General features: G+C 36.2%; 1 long non-coding RNA gene across 1 annotated transcript; it reads right to left on the minus strand.

Moving 5' to 3' along the window:
* Positions 1-3,724: 3,724 nt before the first annotated feature.
* Positions 3,725-4,819, minus strand: LOC138876510 (uncharacterized). The gene is made up of 2 exons (XR_011401817.1): positions 4,520-4,819; positions 3,725-3,979 (listed from the first exon to the last, which is right to left on the minus strand). It is a non-coding gene; the product is annotated as an uncharacterized lncRNA (long non-coding RNA).
* Positions 4,820-8,033: the final 3,214 nt, after the last annotated feature.

The following is an 8,033-nucleotide window of genomic DNA, read 5'->3' on the forward strand; positions in this document are numbered from 1 at the left end:
AATCCTCCACTTATCTTCTTCTGAACTTTGGACAGCGTCTTTATAAGTGGTAGGAACATCATCAGCTACAATTGAGGTTGCACAAGCAACCGTCTCTATGAGACGAACAGGTTTCGTTATTGTTCTTTTTGGCCTGCTGGTTGCTATTGATTCAAGTTGTTGTTGAGGTTCCTGAGTTGGAATCTCCTCTACTGGCTCTCCTTCCAGAGGGTAATCTTCATTTGTTTCCTCCTCTGCTTCTTGTGTAGGAAAAATAAATTTTCCCTCAAACTCCACCTGCTTAGAAGCACCTTCATTTTGTTTGGTATCTTCTGTTACCTTATTTACCATAGCAGATTCATCAAAGGTAACATCCCTGCTGAATATTACTTTCTTTGTCATAGGACACCATAAGCGATATCCTTTGACTCCAGAAGTAATTCCCATAAAAATAGCCTTCTTTGCCCTTGGATCCAATTTTGACTCTGTCACATGATAATATGCAGTTGAGCCAAACACGTGCAAAGAGTCATAATCTACAACAGACTTTCCATACCATTTTTCAAATGGTGTCTTGCCATCAATAGCAGCAGATGGTAGACGATTAATGAGGTGACATGCATATGTAATTGCCTCAGCCCAAAATTCTTTGCCCAAGCCAGCATTGGACAACATACACCGTACCTTCTCCAGCAAGGTCCGGTTCATACGTTCTGCCACTCCATTCTGTTGTGGTGTATGTCTAACAGTGAAGTGTCGGACGATGCCATCATTTTCACAGACCTTATTGAAATGATCATTTTTGTATTCACCTCCATTGTCTGTGCGAATACACTTGATCCTCCTGCCTGTTTGATTCTCCACCATCGTCTTCCATTTGAGAAAAATTCCCAGCACTTCATCTTTGTTTTTCATTGTATACACCCACACTCTTCGAGAAAAATCATCAACAAAGGTTACAAAATAGTGCTTCCCACCCAATGAAGGTGTTTTGGAAGGACCCCAAACATCAGAGTGTACATAATCCAAAATGCCTTTAGTATTATGGATCGCTGTACCAAATTTAACCCTTGTCTGTTTCCCTTTGACACAATGCTCACAAAACTCCAAGTTGCAAGCCTTTACTCCTTTTAACAATCCTTGATCTGATAGAGTTTTCAAGGATTTTCCTCCAGCATGTCCCAAGCGCATGTGCCATAGCTTGGTTGCTTCTGCCTCTTTGTCGTCACTGGATGTCACTGTCGCTGTCCCAATAACTGTACTGCCACGATAGCGGTACATATTATTATTCTTCCGATTAGCCTTCATTACCACTAGTGCACCGGAGCATACTCTCATCACTCCATTTTCTGCAATGATTTTGAACCCTTTTGATTCTAGGGCTCCCACAGAGATGAGATTCTTCTTCAAATCCGGTACATATCGAACATCTATCAATGTTCTGATCATTCCATCATGGTTCCTTAATCGTATTGAACCAATGCCATATGAGGTAAGAGGGCTGTTATCCGCTGTGTGGATGACTCCATATTCTCCTTCTTGAAATTCCACGAACCAGTCCCTGTTGGGACACATATGATAGCTACAAGCCGAGTCCATCAACCATATGTCTGATGATGTTGATGACTCTGTTGTAACTAATGAGAAGTCTGAATCATCACAATCAGCTACATTTGAATCCATAATGGCCTTTCCATTGTTATGTTTGGCCTTATTCTTCAACTTCGGACAGTCTTTCTTCCAGTGCCCTTTTTCTCGACAAAAGGCACATTCATCTTTGCTGGGTCTGGATCTTGACTTGGATCTTCCCTTCTTTGTCCTCGTTTGATTTTGAGGACGACCCCTCACAAATAGTGCTTCTCCTTCTCCGCCCTTCTGTTTTTCTCGCTTTCTTTGTTCATAGCTGTACAAAGCCGAACAAACTTCTCTGAGAGAAACTTCGTCATTTCCATGGAGTAGAGTAGTTTCAAGGTGCTCGTACTCATCAGGAAGTGACGCCAACAACATCAAGGCCAAGTCACCATCATCATAAGTTGTATCCATATTTTGCAAATCTGTGACCAACTTATTGAAACTGGTGATATGTTCATTCATCGTGGTACCAGGAACATAGGTGAAGTGAAACAGTCTCTTCTTCATGTACAATTTATTTTGACTGTTTTTCTTCAAAAATTTATCCTCCAGTGCTTTCCATAATCTACTTGCAGAAGTTTCCTTTGTGTATGGATATTTCTGCTCTCTAGCAAGGTAGGATCGAATGGTACCGCAAGCAACACGATTGATAATTCTCCAATCTTCTTCTCCAATAGCATCTGGTCTCTTTTCTTCAATAGCAAGATCTAGCCCTTGTTGAAAAAGGACATCTAGAACCTCGCCTTGCCACATCCCAAAATGTCCGGACCCGTCAAAAATTTCTACCGCAAATTTCGCATTTGACACAATTCTTGTCATAAGCGAAGATGCCAATGATGACGTATTGTTGACACTTGATGTAGATTCTTCTTGTTTATTGTCTCCCATCTTTGACACAAATATTATTTAATAGCTGACGACACAAATCAAAATTATTTCCTTTCTGGTGTGGAAGATCACACTAAGCTGCAACCACAGAGCATACTAAGACAGAACCTTGACACAGTACCAAGATAAATCTTTTCTGATGTGGAAGATCAGACTATGCTACAACCACAGAGCATACTTAGACAGTACCTTGGCTCTGATACCAATTGTTGCGGAAGCCAAATGTATATAGTGTGAATGAGTCACAACTACTATACCAAAAATTTATGACAGCCACCAAATAATAAATAAGACAATAAGACAACAATAAAAGAACACCAAAATTTACGAGGTTCGGCCAATATTGCCTACTTCCTCGGACACAACCAATATTTTATTTCACTCCAAAAATACAAGTGAAATAATACTAAAGAGAGAAGATACAAATGCCTTAAAAATGAGAGGTGTATTTAAATCCTAAACATTAAGCCTCTTTTATAAGGGAAAAATCCCAACAATTTTTCTCCCCAACCGATGTGGGAGTTTGACAACTTCAATAAATAACATAAGCACATCCTTCTTACTTTTGATAAGTTTGATATGATATGACAGAAATGAGACTGCCATGTTGTGGAGTTAGTGATATATTTTTGTGAATTTTGTTCATAAAGAAAGGAATAAAACTTTATTTATACCAAAATAAAGGAATAAACAAATGCAACATACATACATGAAAAAACTAAAAATCAAATATACAAGGATATAGAAAGGCAGTTATTCATGCGAACAGCTATGCATAAATTATTAGTAAACTATTTCCGTTTTGTTCTTTTTATCATTCAAATAAAACTGATATAAAATGGATAAATCTATCCCCGCGCTAAACACCAAGCCAAGAAAATTCATTTCTTATTATCCATAAATGGAGAAAAAGTTAGTTTTTTCCTATACCCTAAATTTCAATATATTAATAATGTCTGACATGGTTACTCTTTTTAGAAGTTAGCAACTTTTTCTTTCTCTTTTTTGGAATCATCCAAATCAAGAAGCAGACATCACAATATTAATATTTGTTTCCTTTAACATGAATTTTGAGATATTAATAAACATCTAAAGTATTTTAACTTTATTTGTTACTTAATATTTTTCATTTTCTGTTATAACCATCCAAATATGAGGAATGGTTTAATGTAACTTTCTATAATTGAATAAAAACACGGTTGTTTATCACAGTTATAGTAACCAGTGAAAAACTAACAACTGAAATCTTTCTTATTTGCAATGTAGTATATACATTGATGTAGGCCGGGGATTTGGTATCAATCAAAAATATCAAGATCTTTTATTTCTCTGTGCATATACACTTACCAGCTTCATAATTAACTCAAATATTTTTAGCAGATTCTCTCTTTGAGAGGAGAAAAAATGATTCCTTTCTGGACTGAAGTTGCAGTAAGAACTCCGTCTGCGTAACAGAACAGAAGATCTTCACTTGCTATACCTGGAAGTGCATACCAAAAAAACTATGAAACTTACCATCAGGAACAATAAAGTTTCAAATTTTATGGATTGTATCAATGAGCCTGTGATTCCGTCTATATCAAGAACAAGTATATTCTAGCTGACAATGGTAATCCCAATTTATAGTTATTTGTAGACCTTTTTCATTTAAGTTACTATATTTAACTTTTAAACAGGGTTGATTTATAAGTTATATTACAGTTTGACTTAAAAGAGTAAAGATTTATATGTAAAAGCTCATATAAATAGGTTGATTAAATGAGCCTTTGACAAAGTCTGCATCAGTTTGAGGGGATCCATCAATAAGAAACAGAAATTTCTTCTAACACTTTAACTATAGGACAAGGGTATCACTATTTTCATTTGGATTTACAAAGCAGTAGTTACTTGACAGCAAAAGCATAAAACTAGTATTTATCTCTTTAAAACCGAAGTTTAGAATAATGGAGCTTAAAACTTTCTTTGGAAAATTATAGTAGGTAATACTAACATGAGTTACTGTTAAAGAGTTTTAACTCACAAGAATTTTAACTCACTCTATCAGTTGTCTTCATTCCCATTAATTTACAGCAGTAGTCTTTGTTGTTTTGATGATATATTCAAAAATTGACGATTGTGGTTGGGATGCCGCTGTACATAGCCCTAAAATCTCCTTGTAATGAATTCTTTGAGTCCTCACTTATGGAGATGGAGCTGCTATGAAAAACATAGTAACAAAGACAAGATAAGTTGGCTGAAACACCAATTTCTCTTCAAGCAGTTAATTTCACAAAATCAAGAAGGATTCAACCATTACTTTAATAGATCAAATATGGAACTGCAAAATACCAAGCAAAGCACCTGATTTCACTTCTGCCAAAAGTGAAACAAAATCGTTGGTAGCCGTCAATGGAGACTGCAAAATTACATATTTAGATTTTCTCGGGAAGACACAAATCAGCAAGTGCAGGGACACAAAAGGAATTATACCTAGCACAGAAGTAGTAGAAAGACCAAATTGCCCTCTGACAGCAAGCAGGATGTCGACGGTCATGTCGACGGTCTCTTGCCTGCTTTTTCTGTTAAATATATATGATGTTAATTATTTGTATGTATGCATGATACTTGAATGAATATAATAAAGACATTAAAGAAGATTAATTGGATAACTTCCAGTAGTAAAATTAATCACATCATTTAAATATGTAAAGATATCCATATAAAATCAAATAATGAAAAAATCTCTAAGGTAGAAAATGAAATTACTATATCAAAATTTGGTTAGTGTGACAGTACCTTTTAGTACCAGCTTGTGAAAACATTTTACTTTAGAAGATCTCTTTAAAATACCTGCAACACAGATTATATGTGTTAGTAGGCAGTAAAGGAACATAAAGACATCAAAATACAAGATGAATAAGTTTTTAACTTATTTTTCATTTCGTTTCTTAAACGAACAATAGATTTTTTTCCGCCAACATATTGAATAGTGATGTATAAAAATTTATAAGAGGAAACCAGTAAGTACATTCAAATGAAGAAATAAAATACAACTAACAATAGACCCTCCTCCTTTGTTCGGGCTTGGGACCGCCTGTGTTACAATATAATTTGAACACAGGCGGAGGTAAAAACGTTATTTTTTTCCTGATGTAAATGTCAGCCAGGTCAGCTTCACAGAGTTGAAAAAAATCACATAAATATGCAAGTAGCTTTGTATTTATAGATTTGCAAAGATGAATGCTTTGACTTATTGGTCTTGGAAAGTTCACAATGTAAATAATTTGACAATATCAGATGAGTAAAAGTTTAGGAAGGATTTGCAGATACACAAGCCAACTCTTATTTAACACATAGTAAATTGCAGAGAAATTGTCTCAAGTCTCAAGAAAATTATTGAAATAAAGAATAGAAGGCTAAATCAGGAGTATAAAGAAGAAAGCTACAGACTTATAGAAGTGCTTTTTGAATGATTTCGTTATACACTATGTTATATGTAGAATGGTCATCATCGTTATCTATGGTAGGTGGTCGGATTAATATTTTAATACAACTTGAACTCTTTGCTCTGGATAAAGCAACATATAGCTGGTCATGAGAAAACACTGGCTCACGTAAATAAATACCAACATAATTTAATGTTTGCCCGTGCGCTTTATTTATCGTTATTGCAAAACACAGGCGTATTGGAAATTGGGTTCTTTTAAATGGTATTGGTAACTTCTCATCATCTGAAGATAATAATGGTATTCTGGGAATAAATACATATGTATCTTTAAAATCACCACTCGCAATTTTAACGCTTATAACACGACTCTTAAAATCACAGCATATCAGTCGTGTACCATTGCATAAACCTTCACAAGGATTTAAATTTCGCAGCAACATAACATGACAATTTTCCTTCAAGATTAATTTGTAAGGAAGCAAACCAGCAGGGTTCAATGAATGTAAAAAATCCTCAAACTGGCTCTGATCATTTGGTTCAACAGTTTCATCCATTGCAATAAATGTTTTAGCTTCTTTAGGGAATTGAGCTATAAGTCTCTCATTTATTTCATCAACAAAGTCATTTTTTATCGTCAAAATAACGCGTGAAGTTAAAAAAGAAGAATTGTGAAGAGACATGTGCAAATTAGGATATATTATGTTGAATAAAAGATCCAAAGATTCTTTTTCAGTAATATAAGGAACAATGAAAGACCTCGGAATTTCTATTTTATTATCCATGTTTGGTTTTTCTTTTCCATTTCCAATTCACATCAAATATTCACAGAAAGAGGGATCAGTTTTGGCACGCATTGTCACGGCCCAAACCGAAGGGCCACGACGGGCACCCGGTGCCTTACTCAACCGAGTACCAACGTAACATATCTTTCTTATCATGTTATCATGAGTAAATGAGCCAGAAAACCCGTCATGAGATAAAAAGAATAAAACATAAGGGAATACTCAACATATGAAGACCCGACATGATATACAAACTAATATATGTGACATACGGGCCTATAAGGCCGACATGACCATTAGTAAACTCGAAACATAGGCCGACAAGGCCATACAATTATCCATACACCTGACATCTGTCTACAAGCCTCTAAGAGTACATAAAATAATAAAGGTCGGGACAGGGCCCCGCCATACAATACAATACATATCCAAAGCATACTGACCAAATAGGCAACTCCGGAGCAAGTGGAGTGCACCAACACCTTCGCTGAGCTGATAGCCTACTAGGAGGACTGTCAACCTATCAATCGGGACCTGCGGGCATGAAATGCAGCGTCCCCAGGCAAAAGGGACGTCAGTACGAATAAAGTACCGAGTATGTTAGGCAGGAAAGCATAAACAAGAACAGTAATGTAAAGAGAGAGATAGAGGAGATACAACCTGTAACATCTGAGTGCCTCTGGGGGTTACTGATATGAAATGCACAATACATATATATACATAAACTTTTTAAAACATTCGCCTCTGTGGGAATCATCATCATCATATCGTACTCAGCCTCAAAGAGGACTCGGTAAAAGCATACCCGACCATCATAACGTTCGGTAGAATCGTACCCGGCCACGTGGAGCTCGGTAAAACCCAACTGATCAGTGGTTGCACAATAGGTGTCGTACCCGGCCGACTATAGCGCGGCTCGGTAGAGTAAAATAGATACCTATATATAATGCATGCTCAACTCATGGAATCACCTTCTAAACCTTTTGGAGTGACTTAAGAGCACTATGGACATCCATACCCTCAATATGAACCTTAGTAGAATTCAAGGATCATACACACTTGCTTAGAATAATTTTATAAGGAAAGAACAACATGGACAACCTTAGTTGCTAGGAGTAGATCCGTTATGAAGTAGCGTATTCATTTCACTTTAGATCATGCTAAAAGAAAGAAGAAAGTGCCTTAACATACCTTAAATCCGTTGAGTCCCTAATCCCTTCCAAGCAACTCTTCAAACAAGTCAACTCAATCTATCATAGTATAAGGAGATTCAAAATCAGTGCTGAGCAAAGGCTAAGTCTATAACTTAAGCTAGTAGCTCGTTT

This window comes from Nicotiana sylvestris, chromosome 8, assembly GCF_000393655.2.
Source record: "Nicotiana sylvestris chromosome 8, ASM39365v2, whole genome shotgun sequence".
Lineage (NCBI taxonomy): Eukaryota > Viridiplantae > Streptophyta > Magnoliopsida > Solanales > Solanaceae > Nicotiana > Nicotiana sylvestris.